This window comes from Tyto alba, unplaced genomic scaffold (genome assembly GCF_018691265.1).
Source record: "Tyto alba isolate M040663 unplaced genomic scaffold, T.alba_DEE_v4.0 Super-Scaffold_1000006, whole genome shotgun sequence".
In the NCBI taxonomy this organism is placed as follows: Eukaryota; Metazoa; Chordata; class Aves; order Strigiformes; family Tytonidae; genus Tyto; species Tyto alba.
In genome coordinates, this window is record NW_024881272.1 from 47,987 (window position 1) to 66,201 (window position 18,215).

An 18,215-nucleotide genomic window follows, 5' to 3' on the forward strand; every position below is an offset into this window, starting at 1 on the left:
AAAGAACAAATCTACATATGCAACGTCATCCCATTTTTCTTCCCTCTTACAAAATAACATTAATTGCAAAATAGTATTATAACTTAAGGTCCCATTCAGGGGAAACATTTCTTCATCTTCTAGTTTATACAATGGCCATTCATGATTACAAAATTCAATGAGTTGACTTTTGCTTAATTCATCATGCATCTCTTTCCAGTGAGCTAAAAGGCAACCTAAGGGAGTGTTTCTTGGTATAGAACTCTTACTCCCTCTCCCTCCTTTAAACAGGTTTGAGAGTTTAAATGCCATAGTAAACCAACCTTATACCTTCTTTAGTTGTTATTTTTGTTGTTGTTGGGTTTTTTTTCTCTTTTTTTTTTTTTTTTTTTTTTTTTTTTCCTTTCGCTTTGCTTATCTCCGGCTGCACCCCTCATGGGATAACAGAACCGCGGATCAAGCTCCACACTCGCTTCGTGTGTAATTGCACATCTCAGTCACTCATTCACACATAAAACCTCAACAGTATTTCAACAACATTTCATTGTGTCCCGTGTTACCAGAGTTACAAAGTTACAAGATTCAGAAGCACAGAAACAAATTACAGAATACGAAAAATACAATTTCCCGTATCAAGACCAGAAAGTACAGATGTGAACACCAAAGTGCTCCTGACCAGATGTATACCAGTGAGGTGCTAGCAACCCTGGTATACGCTGTTCCACGCAAGATCCCACGTCTCACGATTTATGAACAGCCCAGACCCTCTTCTAATAATCCTTGCCTTATTCCTCGCAGTGACTCAATTGAGATAAGGAGTCCCTCCAGGAAAGTTCCCGGCAGCGCCCAAGAGAGTCCTATTCTCAAGGAGTCCTGCGGGCCCCGCTCCTTTAAATCCCTTTCACCACTGACACTGATGCCAACCCCGCAAAACTTTCGTATTCGCCTTATGGGTGGCGCCTAGGCTTCCACTGCACGGGAATTCCCTAGCCCCAACCACGCGGAACTTTTGCTCCGTCTGACAGGCAGGCTTTCCACAGATTCAGAAAGAAGTGCCTTGCCTTTCCAGGGGACGTTGCGAGGAGCTTTATGGGTCGAGAACGATGGCTCTCCCCAAGAATCCCTCGGTGCCGGCTGGAGTTCTATCAGCGCTCGATCCCGTCCAGTCTCACTCGCAAGGTCCCATCTGGGTCGCCAAAACTGTTAGCGTTCACAATTGCGAATAGAACTTATCTACACCCAGCAGATAAGCAGGCACTTCTTTATTCCAGCGCTGGGGAACACGGGGGATAACTCCGCCAAAGACGTGTTCATCGACACGTACAAAGCACAACATATTTATACACTTTTTCAGCAGAGTCATAGTTACATAAGATCAATAGTTCCATAACGTTTAAGTTGACCTTTATAATGGTTGGCTTTTAGTTACCTCACCTTACCTATATTCCTATTCTGCAGAAATCATTGGTCATCCTCACTAATTGATTTAAATAGAATGGGGGGAGGGCAATGATTAGCATATTCATGTTATTTCTTGGAAATTATTATCATATGCAAATGTCTCTAACGCATGCGTGGTTATACTGGATGGGGGTCTCTGGTGGTCGTTGATAGTCTTCATCACTGTGTCCGCTGACTGAACTCCATCCTTGCGCATGCTCACTCCACCTTTGGTTAATGTTCACCTCTCCCTTGGCCGATCTTTCCAACCAAACCAGTTTTCCTCAGGTACCTATTGTTTCAAGTCAAGATCCATAACCAGTACCTATTGTGTTAATTCAGAGTCCATAATGATTGTTATAATGTTCAAAGCACACAGCATACCATTTACTTACTCCTAAGGGCCTTAGTGTACTTCATATTCTCATAACTACTGTAGCTTCATATTAAATCAGAATCATATTTTAAACTAAATCAAAAGAATATTCTGTTTTATTAAGGTATTTGCAACACTACTAGCCATTAATAAAGCTTGATTTGCTGCTAAATCTTTAAAGAGTTAATACTTTCATCCGCCACATACTGGGATCATGGTTCAAAGTGGGCCATGCTTCTGTGGTGCCAATGACTGGACACAGTATGTGGGTGAGGGGGTGCGAGTGTGTGAGCACTATCAAGAATCAAGCCGGGCAAGTGGCAACTGAGTCAAGTGGCCTGGGAGCAATGTTATGTGGGTAGGTCTCTGTGAGTTGTGACCATGGGAGGAAGTGGTTATAAGCAGGATGACGGGATCCTGACCAACTGCTGGAGGGTCTGGAGGGTCTCAGGGTCTGTGTGTTCCCCAGTTTGCAGCCATTTGCACATGTATTTGTGCTTTTGTGTGGGAAGTAAGTGGGGAGAGCAAGAATCTAGGACCAGCAACTGAACAGACTGTGTGTCTAAGGCCAGCTACTAGAGGGTTTTACAGTGTGTAAGGGGCAGAGTCTGTACCAGCAGCTGGAGTAGGAATGCGGCCTCAGGGGCTCCTATGTCCAGGGGCCAGAAACAGGGGAGACTGGATTCCAAGGGCAGCTACTAGGCAGGCTGTGTCTGATTCCAGCTGCTGGAGGGACCTTCCCTAGTGGGCCTTTACCCAGCTCAGCCAAAGAAGAGAAATGATGAGTCTGTTGGTATGTTGTGTGCTGGAGTGAATGATGTGTTTTCCATCTGTGTTTCTCTGTGTGGTGGACCATGTGTACATGTGCCTACTGGGAATAAATGGAGCTGCGCCAGCCTCGCTTCCATTGACTTTCCAGATTCAAGAGCCTCTAATACAATAAATGAAAATTCAGTGGCGTTTACTGCACTGAAGTCATAAGAGGGTCAACTGGTTCAAAGGTATGGTAACTCTGGAACTTTCAGCACTAATGTTACTCTTGTTTACCTTTACTGGACCATTTTCTAGTCATTTCTCAATGACAAAACTTCACATGTGGACATGCAAAATATTCTTAATATTTTATTTCTCTTTTCAGTGTTCTCCCTCCCAACATCTTTCAGAGCTACAGTAAAATTACAGTTGATTTCTACAATTTACTGATGAGTCTGGTCTTTTCTAATCAGCTGAGCAATGGAAGTGTTCCTGAACCAAACATTTTTCCTTTCCTTATTCTCAATGAAAGGAGGGAGTTGGCACCCTTATCATATATACTCTTGAATTTCCACCATATATTTTCAACTCTTAGAATTGTTTAACAGTAATGAAAAAGAGTGAAACAGTGTTTTGGAATAAAATCTTCAAGAAAGACTGTATAAAACTCTGATTTATTCATTTCTTCTTCTTTCTTTCAGTGCCATCATTTGCCTTTTTCTAGAAATTCAGCATCTCACTTCTGATAATGAACAAGTTCCAACAAACATCCTGAGAGATACACATTATTAACCTGTCTAAAGACCAGTGCATAAGTGCATGTGGTCCTACTTATATTTATTTCCTGAATACATTGATAGAGTGACATTCAAGCATTCTTTTCAATACCAAAGTACAATCATAAGTGATGTTCTATGAAAAATATTAAAAGTACAAGCGATTAAATTAACAATTTATGAAGAAAGGTCCTGTCAAGTGTTCAGGCAATACATGGCAGAGGATCTGCTATATGCCGTCAACTGCCTGCCTGTTCAATAGGACTTGTAGGATCAGCATCTAAAAATAGTCTTTTTACTATGGCATTTATTATTGCTTTTGATGCCACACTGAGAGTCAAGCCATATTTTATGTCCTTGAAGTGTTTCAGCTGAAGAGTAAATCAGTAAATATGTAAGTTCAAAACAGGGCTGAAGCATTATATACTTCTCACTGTAACAACAACAAAAAAAAATTAAAGTGCATTTAATTCTCCCCAACTAAATACAGACCTTTTTCCACAATCATTCTGCTAATACAAAACTTTAAGACACACTAGAGAGGTAAGATCTAGTTTGTACACGTAGCTGTTTTGGTACTAATAGCATCTTTATGCTTAGTGGCAGTAGTGACATTTATTTATATTATATTGAATGTGTTCCTATGGCTTGGCTTTGCAACAAAATATACATTGTTCAAGATTTATGGAAAAGTTTGTATTAAACAAGAAAATGTCAGAATCTGAGTTTCTAGTTATGATAAACACGCAGCTCCCACAGGTACTAAGAAAATAATTGCATGAGCTGCCAGATCTTCTTAGTATAATAATTTTAATCTTTTAAAAAGAGATAATTTTTAGATAGGAATTGAGTCTGACAGGTCAATCTGTTTTATGAATCCTTAAAATATATTTACTCATTTGTTGGCTCATGGTGTGCAACACACATGATTCTTTCACAACAGAAAATGCTTAGGTTGGTCTTCATTCTATTACCATGACTGATTGTATTTCTCTAAGTCAGTTCTAATATCTGAGACTTATAGTATAGGTTAATGAGGTTTTAAAAAAATATATCTTGGCCTCTCAATAAAATAAAACCTTTGCATCATCATCCAGTTCTACAGCATGACAGAAATGCTGAATATATATGCACTTGAGATCTTACCAGTCTGTTGATGAAAAAGAGAGGAACTTTCAGTGGGCTTTCTCACTTTTGGGTTTATAATAGAAGTTACATTTTCATCTGTCACTTTTCAGAAAGCAGCACTCATACTTTGTTCACACCTATGCCCACTGTTCTGTTTGCAAAATGTTCAACATTTGTTTTCAGACAGAAAAACTCAAGGTCACTTGAAAAAAAAAAAAAAAAGTCAACCAGTAGAGCAGAAAAGTAGCTAATGTCATATTTAAATAAACATTAACCAGAGCATTATACATGATTCTACTGAATTATTAAGCATTTCCATGAAATGCCCTTATTTTTAAATAGAAATTTACTTTAGATCCAAGGCTGATTTTACAAATATTTGTTGTCATGCAGAATATTCATAAACAAGATAGAAACTGGCCTCTCTCCCTCCCCTTAGTTTTTCAGTTGAAATGTCTCATGGAGGTTTTTCTCTTTGCCTCAAACAGCACATTCTGCAGCCTATCACCTGTAACAGCCTATCAGCCTGTAACACCTGTAGTTTCTGTATGTATTAATTAGGTTATGATTAAAATTATTTTGCCTTAAGCTCAAATATAAGCATATTAAAACAGTGTGACCAGCAATATATATAACTATTTTGTCTAATGACAGAGCCAAACACATCATATATGTATTTCACGTAAGTATGTAAGATGACCACTAAAGTTGCAAACATAGATGGGTGTAGGTGCACATAGAAGTCACCCAAGCAACAACAAATTGCCAGGGAAAGGACAAGATAAGTATAAGAGACTGCAAAAGAAACAGGACATTATGCTGAATGTACAGGAGGGATGACTTGCAAAAGCAAAACCAAGTAACAGAAACAGAAGAGACACTACCACCACCCCCCTCCCTTTTTGTGATGGATGTAATTACATAAAGCCATCAGGCATAAATAAGGAAAATGAGAAAAAGAAGAAGACAAAATCCTGCTTAAGTTCCTATTTCTCAAAAACTGGTTTGATTTTTTTTTTTTTTTGGTTTGTTTTTTTTTTGTTTTAAGCATCCTCATCACAGTAATCTCTTATTCCTTAATTGGGAAGATTACTTGGGGACTGGTAAATGTGGTTAGGAAACTGAAAGCCCATCTGGAGTTAAATCTGTTGTGGGATGTGAAAGGCAACATGGCAATATGAAAGGCTTTTACATATACATCAGCAGTAAAGGAAACATCATGGGAAATGTGCACTCACTGCTGAACGGGGCTGAGAACCTGGTAACAAAAGACATGGGCAAGGCCAAGTTATTCTCCTTTCTCCTCCTCATTCCTCTGAAGGCTGGTGGCCTTCAGAAATCCAAAGCCCTTGATACCAGAGAAAAAGTATGTAGCAAGGTTTACTTACACTGTATTGAAAAAGATCAGGACAGAGAACACATAAACAGATACACAGGACCTGATGGTATTACCCACAAGTGATGAGAGCTGGCTGTCATTGTGAAGCCATTCTGAATTATCTTTGAAGGCCCCTGGTGATCACGGGAGGCACCTGAAGACTGGAAGAGGGCAAATATCACTCCTGTCTTCAAGAATGGCAAGAAGGAAGTCAAGGGAACTAGAAGCCAGCCAGTCTCATCTTAAGGAGTGGCAAAATAAGTAATGGAGCAACTTATCCTGGAAACCATTTTGAAATAGATAAGGGACACCAAATTTTGAGTTAAGGGACTTTTGACACAGTCTCCCATGACATTCTCATAGACAAGCTGCTGAAATACAGGTTAGATAAGAGTTCTATCTGACTCTGCTTGAGAAAAGGTTGTTGAGCTAGATGATCTCCAGGTCCCTTCCAGTCTCAAATACTTTGTGACTCTGTAAATGGATTCATATAGAAATATATATACACGCATGTGTTTGCGTGTGCGTGTGTGAGTTCATTCATGTCAACTCTATTCCTCTATCAAACTCATTTCATTTCTGTGTCAAGGATATGTGGACTGTCCTGCAGCTAATATTTACTGGCATTCGCTCTTATGATTCAGTTAGGCAAACCCCATTGCACAAGCTTGCATTTGTCTCAAGCTTTTAATCCATGGAAACAGGAGTTGGAAGGTCTTACTTCATGAGGTTCTGAAAACACAAGGGTCTCAATATGTGACAGTTGTGACTGTGCCAAAAATCATCTACAGACCAAGATTTCTGAGAGTTTGGCTTGAACCTCACACTGTGATTAGAAAGAGGCAGAACCCCAGCTCAAACTTCTGTAATTTACTCACTTCTCTGCAAACTGAAATTTAGATAACTACTGTGTTTTGATCTCTTTTCATTTGTTCTGGCAAGAAAACTGTTCAGAGGTATATCAGGCTCAGTGCCAGATCAGCCAAAGACAGATCTTTCAGAAAATAAGAACACTAAAATATAGACCTCAGTTCTATAATTCACTCTGAACAGACACAATGGTGCATCAGCATGGAACTAATCTTAAAATGAGGCACAGGCTCAGAAAAAATAAAAGATTAAGAAAAGACAAAGGTTATGGCTGGTATTGCACAAGTCACACTTACATGGATAGATTCTAAAAATGCCTGACTTGTCCAGCACCTATCAAAATAGAATGGCACTCCACCATAAGTCTATGTGTTAGAAAACTGAGCCAAAAATATAAAGTCAGTCAAGAAGAGGAAGAATTTGTTTGATCTGAGAAAAAGTGCATTTGCTTATAATGACAGTGTTCTGTGTTTTCTTCTTTCATGAGAGTAGATACTATATGCCTCTACCAGTACTTAAAGTTAAAATTAAATTCTCAGAAGACCTGTCAGGTTTCTTTTCTCCCTCTCATACAGCACAATTTGGACACTTCTTGATAAAGAAGGATCTAAAAGGTTTCATTTTCTTTAGAGATAATAAGGGAGGATCAAAAGTCTCTTTTGACAGTCAATCAAGGGAGAATGATTACTTGCCCTTCAGATCCCATAACTTTCTAAAACAGATCCTTAATTATATCCTCAACATTTCTGTCTTCCAGTAATGAAATGGATTATACTTCATTGAGTTTTTTCATCTTTTATTCTCATCTCAACTTCAGATGATCAATTTATTTTTTGCCTTCAAAAATCTTCATTTACTCTCTCATCTAGGAAAATCTGTAAGTCTTTAAGACTATATGAAAGCTTATTCAGTCCTATGTTTCAAGATGCACAACCCTTATTTGTAATAAAGTAGTTTTTGCTTCCTTGTTTCTTGCAAAAAAATTCAGTGGAAGAAAACCTTTGGCTGAATATTTTTCCATACTTTCCTGCAGAGGTATATAGTTATTAACTTCCACTAATTAAACCTGTTGTATAGATGACAGGTGCAAAGAAAGTGGGGAAAAACTTGCAGTGGTAAGTCAATAAGGTTGAAGAAATAGTATGTTATTTCTGAAAAAAAAGGTATAGAATAAAGACTTTTTAGCATGTAAGGAATCCACTAAAATATTTCCAGAAAATATTAGCAAGATAGTGAGAGCCATTCCTTTGTTATATGACTAGGGAAAAGTAATAGAAAGTTTCACTGAATATTCACTCACAGTTTTATTTTCTTAATAAAATAATCTTTTCCATATGCACATTTGATTGTAATAATTATTCGCACCTTCATGCTCACCAAGATACTTCCCAAATCTTGACGTTTTTCTTTCTACAACACTTCAAAGGCTACCTTTCTGTTTTGAAAACCACTTTTAAATTTATTGACAATATAGTCTGATTACCTTCTTAATACTTTCTTTAGTATTTCTTCTTCTTTGATATTTTCACTAAAAGCCAATCAAAACTTAGCTCTGAAAATGGTGGTTTTCCTCAGATAATCACATATAATTCTAGATTCTTAAAAATGAACAGAGGACAACAAAAACTTTCTAGCTTACTACTGAAAATCAAGACACATTTGAATTATTCTCCAGTTCATGCATATGCAGGGAAAACACCGGATATAAAGCTCACTGGATATGAAGCTCTGAAGAAATGAGACTGCAACACAGCTGTTCCATATGGAGGAAAAAAAAAAATTATTTTTATGAAAGCTTATTTCCAATATTTCCAACTTCACAGGACACATAAAACATACTGCAGTGCATTTTGCTTTATATTTGTGCAATAAAAATAACAAAATGAACAACACAATGTGTGATGAAAGTATTGTGTTGTCATGAAATCTGTGAAAATGCATACGTAACTAGCACAAATAATACTTTTTTCTATAACATTCATGTACTCACATTGGTAAGGGTGTGCATTTTGTATATTTTCAATGTTTTTTCAGTAGAAATGCAGAGATCCAAATGATCAAGGAAACAGAAGTTACTACACATGTTCTTCCTTGTTCTACTTTCCTGCAATATGAATATTTGGTGAATATATGTTCATCTGTTGTTCTTTCTTCTAGCTCTAGATGAGGTGGTCCCACTTAGCAACTTGTTAAATAAAAGACAGAATCATATTTATATGTAGATACTAGAGAAAGAAATACGCCTTTGTGTGTCAAATACCATGTAGACTTGTGCACAGGCTTTGTTGTTGTTCTTTATTTGGTTTTTGCTTCCCACAGGAAAGGAACATGGTTTGAACTCTGGGATCCACACAGTTCCCAGGTTCAACTCTGAAGATCATGAGAGTTCTTTTTCCCCCATACCACCTATCAGATCTATAAAAAATAGCACCTTAATATCAATTTATTTTTTCCTAGTACTGAATAGTTTGAAGGCACAGTCCCAACTGATTGTTTTTTAAAGAAATGGGAAATCCCACATTTAGCTTAACCACAGCATCCTACATTGCATCTGAATTGAAAGACCACTAGCTGCATAGAGAAGACTGTGTTATTTCACTATTTGGTTAAAATCAGTTAAAATATCAATTCCATACTACACTGGAAAATAAGTCAAAATCAAAAGTGTTGACAGAGGAACTTCTACCACTACAATTTCCATATTTGTTTGGACTGATTGGCAGAAAAAATACATTTTCATTTCTTAGTTTCTGAAAGTAGATGGCAAACCTGCAATTCCTGGCAAAAATAGAATAAAGATACATAATGAAGACATGTAAAGTAAAACTGGTAAGTTCCTCTTACTTGCCATGGAACAGAAAAAAATTGGCTGAAGGTAGTGAGACCTGCTCATACTCTGACAGAAGAATAAGGCTAAAGAATGGATTTTTTTAACCTAAGAATTGTCAAGTGATTAAATTTACAGGCAAAATGGATACCTTTCAAATATTCCTTAGAGAAAAAGCAAAACAAAAAAACAAAACCTGTGGAGTGGCTGGAAGAAAATAGGCATATTATGAGCGATCCAGACTGAGGGGCCTCACAACTGCAGCTGTTGTGAAGGACATATGCAAGGTCGAAAGAGATAATGAAATTGGGGTTTTGAGAAACTGCCTATGTTGCAAAGAGGTAAGGAGGTTGGAATGTAAAAAACAAGATAATGAGGTAAAAAAAGGATGTAGGTACGGCAGAGCAAGGTGTGTGAACAAGCAGCTTTAACCTATTAGCAACCAAAACGTAACACGTGAACTTTGTGCTAGTGTATAAATTGCTGTGTATCCTTTAATAAAGTGGCATTAACTTCATCACATTGATCGTGTATGTTGTGTCTGAGACTTCTGCATCAAAAACCAAAGCAAAATAAAACAAAAAACAAAAAACCCACTAAAAAAGCCCCAAATACAAACCAAACCTGGAGTCACTTGCTGAATTTAAAGCATACTATTTAAAGTAACAATAAACTCAGATGACTTTCATTTGTAATCACCAAGAGCTAGCTATAGACCAGTCTAATGGGAAATAACAATATCCCCTTGAAAGCAAAAAGAGTATTGAACAGTAAAGACATTTTGTGTATTTTTTCTTAATTCAAATGTAAGAAAACAGGTTAATTTGAGGATAATTTATTGGAAGCTCATGTAACAACTGAGAAAAACAGAAGTCTGAAAATAATGGCAATGAATTCTTGAAATTTTGATTTTTGTTAGCAATATTTTCAATGCTCCTAAGTAATGTCAAAAAGTAATTTTCATTGAATGTCTACAGTTCATGAGAACATTTATTAGGTAGCAATTTTTTGATCATTAAGAAAAATATGGACTTAAACAATAGTATATAATGGATAAAATGACAAAAATTTAGCTTGTATTTGAAAAGATGAATTAGTAGCAATGGCCCTCACACATATCAAGGACATATCAGGGACATAATAAGTAGTATTATTACTTTGTGATTGAAAACTAGTCAAATAATATTTTTACAGAGTAATGATTTCTTCAGTTGATGCTGCTCATACTATCTGTTCCCATATAATAAACAGGTTCACTATAATTTCCATTCTGGTATCTTGATTCTTTCTGCTGGTCCTAATAGTCCCACTGGGCACTCGTATTCAGTTAAGCATTTATACTCATGCTAAACAGTAAGACAATACTGAAATTCCAATTTTTTCAATAAAAATCAGAATTTCTAAAAGTGCATCATGTAACTGAAAGTCTCGTTGAATAAGGACAGACCTCATCTGCATAATACTTTGGTGAACTGAAAATCCAACTCTTACTAAAACAAAAGCAAACAGATGCAAGGGATCAAGTGCTATGTGTAAAATCAGTTCCAGAGTATGTAGTTCTCTATCATCTTATGATCTTCCTTCAATGGAAGTAATATGTATAGTTGAGTCCTTCTTATCAACTGAAGATCTTATTTCATTGAACATTTCAATGTGCACCATCTTGAAGTTTACTCAATAAAATTCCTCAGTTAGGCATACAGCAAGCCTTTCATTTAATTTCATCCATTCTGGAGGTTTTGGGAAGAAATGAATGCACTTTCTGTAAGGATAAACACATGCTAGACTGAGAACTTCACATAGGTGGCAATTTCATTCAAAATCAGTTGTTTGCAGAATGAGTCCAGCAGTACTGCAATGGAAGGGGAATGGGAATGTCATTGCTGGGGAGCCTTAAGAGCAAGCTGCTTCAGGTTGAAATGTTTGATAAGCCATATAAAAAATTAAATTATATCTTCCTGTACTAGGTTCAATATTCCAAGATAGTACAAAAAAAATCACTATCTTTAGTTCTATTATATTTCTAACTGGCATTTTGTTATATAAAGAAATAAACTGCGTTTCAAAACAGCTAGACCTACATGTACGTTTAACGTTCTGCCCGGTTAAATCATCTGAGTTGACAACATTAGCAGAAAGGTATGACAAAATTGTCACCACAAGATGCATTTTTTTAAAAAAAAGTCAAGAAAGCACCCAGTTTTCAGTCAGAGGAAAAGACAACAAAACAACAACAGAAGCACAACAAAAATTACCTCCTTTAGGTTTTCATATACATTTGTAAAAAGAAGATGGAGTAAACTCATATAGAAGTGAAAATGCACAATGGCTTTAATGAAAAAAAAGACATCAAAATATTGCAATAAGTTAATGATAGTTTGAGCAGATTATATATTCAACAGGGAAAACTAGTAACACAGCAGTCAACCAACACAAGACTGTTGCATACAATTTTAATTCCCAAAATGTAATAATCAGCAGCTATCAACATATGTACACAAAAAACCTGTATAAATTAAGTTGAGAATAAAATAAAAATTTCAAGATTAAAAAAAAAACCACCACAACATTCTGTAATGATTAAGAAACAATCATACAGATAATACAATAAAACAAAATAAAAAACTACATGTAATCAGAAAACAAAACAAAAATTTTAAAAAATTAGATGTCTCACATTATTTTATCAGATCTTTCTGAGAGCATAGAAATTCTCAGAGATCTCAGAAAGCTTCTCCTAAGCTCATTTTAGATCCTCAAGTAAGTACTCTAATGCAGACTTTCAACATTCAGACTGTCTTTGGTGTACTGTTTTATGGTGATTCTGTTTAGTGGCATGTTGTATTATCTAAGCTCTTCCGGTTTCTCTCTCATTTTATTTCCTAGGCCTCACAAAAATAAAAGCTTTATGTTAATATAATATGCAGGAATAAAGAAGCAGGGATTTCTACAAGTTAAATTGAGTATAATTGCCAATATCAGATAAAGATAAATGTTCATGATAGGAAAAGGCAGGCAGCATATCAGAGTAAGAAAAACAAAGGGAAAAACTAAAGAGGTGGGGAAAGAGGTAGCATATTTCATTTTACTGGGAGGGATCAGCTTATTAGGTAATAGAATTATAGCATTAGCAAAGAATGGGGCTTCAACTTTTGGGAATTAGACCTCTTCTATGAGAAGAAAATCTGTGACTGACAGTAAGAATGAGACGCTCCACCAGGAAAAGTGAGCTGGGTGACTGAAAAACAGATGCAGATGCAGCACTTTCACCGACAAGGGGTGTGGTTGCTGAGCCCGAGGGAGAGAAACAGAGCAGGTTTGGTGACAGTAACCAGCATCACCCAGCAGTCTAGGGACTGCCAGGCAAGCCTGCGCTGACCACCAATGGCTAAGGTCAAGGCAGGAAGTAAAAGCAGGATAAGAGGCAGAGAGGTAGAGACAACAACAGTATAGCTCAAAGTCCATGACAAAAGCCTGGGCTGAAATGCAGCTATCAAGAAAATGGTAGCTTCAGCATCTCAGACCTGGCCTTGAGCACAGGCTGCTGCACCCCCTGGAGAGGAGGCAGAGGCTGAAGATCCTCTTGGTGAACCTAGGACTTCAGCTTTGCTTTCTTTCCCCTTGTTGCCCTAATGTCCTAAGTAATGACTCAAGACTCCAAGTAGGCATATGTACACTTTTTTTTTGTCCTTTTCCTCTCCCGTTTCCACTTTCTATACAAAACTACTCCACAGTGGCCAAGGTTTGACACATGCGCTCCTGGTCGCTATTTTTAAAGGATTTCAAAGACAGCTTGTCTTTATCATTGTATTTATTTTCTTTTGTCACAAGCTCTTGTTGAATTGGTGTTGAAAAGATTGTTCACTGACTAAAATCTTCATTTTGAAAGCTGCACAAATAGATGAATAATTAATACCTAAGGTCTTAAACGATATTGTGATTTAACCCCAGCAGGCAGCTAAGCACCACGTCGCTGCTCTTTACTCCACCCCGGTGGGAAGGGAGAAAGAAATAGAAGGGTTAAAGTGGTAAAACTCATGGATGAGATAAAAATATTTTAATAGATAAAGCAAAAAAGCTGCATGCACAAGGTAAGCAAAACAAGGAATTAATTTACCACTTCCCATAAGCAGGCAGGTGCAGCCAACTCCAGGAAACCAGTGCTTCATCACACATAACAGTGACTTGGGAAGACAAGCATCATAAATCTGAACATCCCCCTCTTCTTCTTCCCTAGCTTTTATTGCTGGGTGTGACATCATGTGGTATGGAATATCCCCAAAGGGACCAAAGTCAATTGGGATCAGCTGTCCTGGCTGTCCCCTCCCAGCTCCTTGGGCACCCCCAACCTGCTCACTGGTGGGGTGAGAAGCAGAAAAGGCCTTGGCTCTGTGTAAACACTTCTCAGCAGTAACAAAACCACCTGTGTCATCAACACTGTTTTCAACACAAAGCCAAAACATAGCCCCATATAAGGTGTTATGAAGAAATTTATCTCTATCCCAGCTAAAACCACTACAAAAGCATGGGCATTCTTTTGATATACACTATCGTCATGAACATAGCTATGTAGTAGGAAAATGCATTGCTTATCAGCTGTAAAATTTTAATTCTAAGCTTAAGTGTCTACATGGAATATTGAAGAAAATATGCTGGAAGTTATAGAAGAAATTAAATCATCTGTGGAAACTAGATTTCAATACTTCTAAACTCTAAGAAATATCTTCAGGCTCAACTAACTACAAGAATCAGAACAGAACTTTTTAATGAGTCTTGGACTCAGCTTTGGGTGATCATAGAATCACAGAATGGTTTAAATTCGAAGGTTGGAAGTGACCTCTTAAAGGCTATACAGTCCAGTCCCCCTGACATAGGCAGGGACATCTTCCACTAGACCAGGTTGCTCAAAGCCCCAACCAACATGACCTTGAACATTTCCAGTGATGAGGCATCCACAACTTGCCTGGACAACCTGTTCCAGTGTCTCACCATTCTCATTGTAAAAAATTGTCTTCCTTTCATTCAATGTAAATCTACTCTCAGTTTAAAATCGTTGCCCCTTGTCCTGTTGCTACAGGCCCCAGTAAAAAGTCTTTCTTAGAAGCCCCCCTTATATGTCAAAAGGCCACAATAAGATCTCCCCGAAGCCTCTTCTCCAGGCTGTAAAACATCAATCTCTCGACTTTTCTTCACAGTAGAGGTTTTGTAGCCCTCTGACCATTTCTATAGCCTCCTCTGGTCCCTTGTGTCCATGTCTTTCTTGCATGAGGGATGCCAGAGCAGTTCCTCTCCTTTATCCCTGATGGTAGTTTCCCAGGGGGTTTCATCTGCTGATTTCCTAAACAAATGAATGTTCGCTCTCCTAAAATTTAGGGTCTTGATATATCTCTTGATATAAGAGATCTCACTTTCACATACACTAATGTAAAAAGATGCAGTGGTCTGTCAGGGAAACAGTTGTATTGAAATAGACCAAAATATTGGATGCCTATAAGTAACTTGTATCATATAATTCAGACATATAGTCCAGAAGTCAAAATGCAAAGATTTCAAAGAGAAATAAAAAAAATAAAGGTGTTTCCATTATAATTGTTTTTTCTTTTGAAATAATTTGTTTGAACACCTGAACAAAGAAAATATGAGGACTTATGAGGTCTAAAAAATGTTTGCTTTTTTTTTTTTTTTCCCCCACTTAGTGTGTCAGTTAACAATAACTCCCCACTTTGGCTGCTTTTAAAAAGATAACATTAACTATGCATTTTTGGTTGCTTTTATTTGTTTTGGTTTTAGATTAGCCTGTTAAATATTAAACTTCTAGTCTGAAGGCCAAGGAGAACTCTTCAAACAACTAAAACTGACAAAAAAATCCCATCTATGTTTAAAAGTAAACACATTTCATGCATTTCAATAATGGTACAAAAGTTAGGAATATCTAAGCTATTCTAACCAGTTTAAAACCTGACAGCTGAATAACAGATTAGACAAGAAAAGGACTTTTTAAACAGTATTTTGTATTCTACAACACAATAAACACAGACTTAATAAAAGGCCCTGTATGTCAATACGTATTTTTTTTCTGATAAATATGCTACCACTGTAAAACTGCTACAGTGCAGTTTACCCCATTTTTTAATTTCCTTCTTTTAAAATAAAATAATAGTTTGGTTTTGTTTTTGTTTTTGTTTTTTTTTTTTTTTTTTTTTTTTTTTTTAAACTGGCTATGAGACATCTCCTAATTGAAAAATAGGCTTAGTTATATGGATGTCACATTAAACAATCTTGTTCCTCAACCATAATAGTTATCTGACAAGCAAACTGATTGTCATATTCAAATGAACTGTAACATTTGTACCTCACCTTGAACATTTATTATAACAATTTCATATGGTGTGTCAGCAGAGAATTACAAGAATTTACTACTACATAGAAGAGTGGAAAAACTGCAGACAGAAAAATAAAATATGATGTGGGAGACTGAGACTGGACACTGAACTAGGTACTGTGGTTACAGGCCACAGTCGTGAATAGAACTTACCTACACAAAACAGATAAGTAGGCACTTCTTTATTCCAGTGCTGGGGAACATGGGGGATAGCTCCACCACAGACGTGTTCACCGACAGGTACAAAGCACAGCATATTTATACACTTTTTCAGCAGAGTCATGGTTACATAAGATCAATTAAATGCATAGAATGGTTGCTTCTTAATTTGACCTCTATAATGACTGGCTTTCAGTTACATCACCTTACTTATATTCCTATTCTACAGAAATCATTGGTCATCTTTACTGATTGATTTGAATAGAATGAAGGGATGGTAATGATTAGCATATTCATGTTATTTCCTGGAAGTCATTATCATATGCAAATGTCCCTAACGCATGCGTGGTTATGTTGGATGGGAGTCCTCTGGTCGTCATCGGTAGTCGTCCTCACTGTGTCTGCTGATTGAACTCCACCCTTGTGCATGCTCATTTCACCTTTGGCTGATCTTCCAAACCAAACCCAGTGTCTTCTGGCACCTATTGTTTTGACTCAAGGTCCATAACCAGTACCCATTGTTTTAATTCAGAGTCCATAACGATTTTTATAGTGATCAAGGCACACACCATACTAGTTATCTATTCCTAAGGGCCTTAACATACTTCATATTCTCATAGCTGCTATAATTCCATTTAAAAATCAAAATCATATTCTAAACTAAAATCAAAATAATAATCTAGGATTCAATCTATTTTATTAGGGTAACTGCAACAGTGTGAGTCAATAACATGCTGTTAACATCATGGTGATTTGCTGTAAAAGACCAGGAAATGGCTAAGGAAGTTGCTCAGGTAGCTATATTCATACCAAGCTTATCCCTATTATTCAGAACTTTTGGGGTTAAAGTATATTCTAGAAACCAAAATATCGCCTGTGGTAATACTGATTTCTTAATGTTTAATATTAATCTGCATAGGACAACAAGAAGTAGACGATGCTAAATTAATCCATTTCTTAATTGAGAAAGAAACAGATGAAACTGGGGTCTCCTTTCATGTGATTTATATTTTTCCCTGAAAGAGGATGAGTGGTTTAACTGGATTTGATGATGCTTTGTAGCTGTGACTTCTTTGACAGGGTAAGTAAGAAATGGTCCAGCATTAAACACGGGGCAAAATGAAGAATAATTATCTTCTTCAACATCACTAATAATTCAAAAAGACGTATTCAATAATTGTTACTCTGATCAAGAATGTATTTAATCATGTAGTAAGTGGAATACTTTCTGCTTGAATGAGCTGTATGTTATGGGGAGATATAAATTTGAACTCATACCTTATAACTGAGCTAAATCTCACTAAGTCATTAAACTTCCTGCATATTTGGGTGAACCTCAGGGGGAAAAAGCATATTTACTACTGCTTTTCTGTAGCACAACACATATTATACACAGATCTGCATGATAATTAAACCTCTTCCTATCTATCAGATCTTTCCGTTCAGTCCCTAGCCATGTCAACATTTCAATTTCAGGATTAGATAAACTGCATATAACATTAATTCTGAGAAATTTAGATATAGTTTTGATTCTAGTAGGAACCGATGAAGAACAATCGTGCCAGTAACTCCAGGCAAGAGCCTCCAGGCTTGTTCTTGTTAAAACTTTTGTTGCTGTGGCAGACATAAACTTTCCAAGTCTGATTTTGCCCCTGCTAGATGTTAGTAGCTTAGTTGACACCTTTGGAAATCAGAAGTAATTTTCCATAATCCACATTCATGCAAATTCTCATAAAATAAGATGATGTGAAAGGGGCTAGGTTTTCTTTGTTCACACACTTTGGTGTGAACTAACAGAAATTAACATCAGCTCTTACAGCTGGTGTGAGTCAGAGTTTAGATGCAGCAGTAATTCAGTCAGGAGTGTGAAGGCTGTGTAGTGTGCAAATACATAAAAACAACAAAATCTCATTATCTGTCAAGCACAAACACAAGCTGCAGATCTGTGCGTAGTTTCTGATAAATTTTTTGAGTTCTGCTGTAACACATAAAAGATCTCTCCAATCTGAAGTTCAATAATATGACTGCTATTTATCCTTAGTAGCAAGTCTATGTAGTATTAGGATGAGGCCCTACAAGATTAGTAAATCCTTCATGGTTTCCTTATTTTAAAACGAGGAAAAGAAACTGAACATATCTTGTTTGGA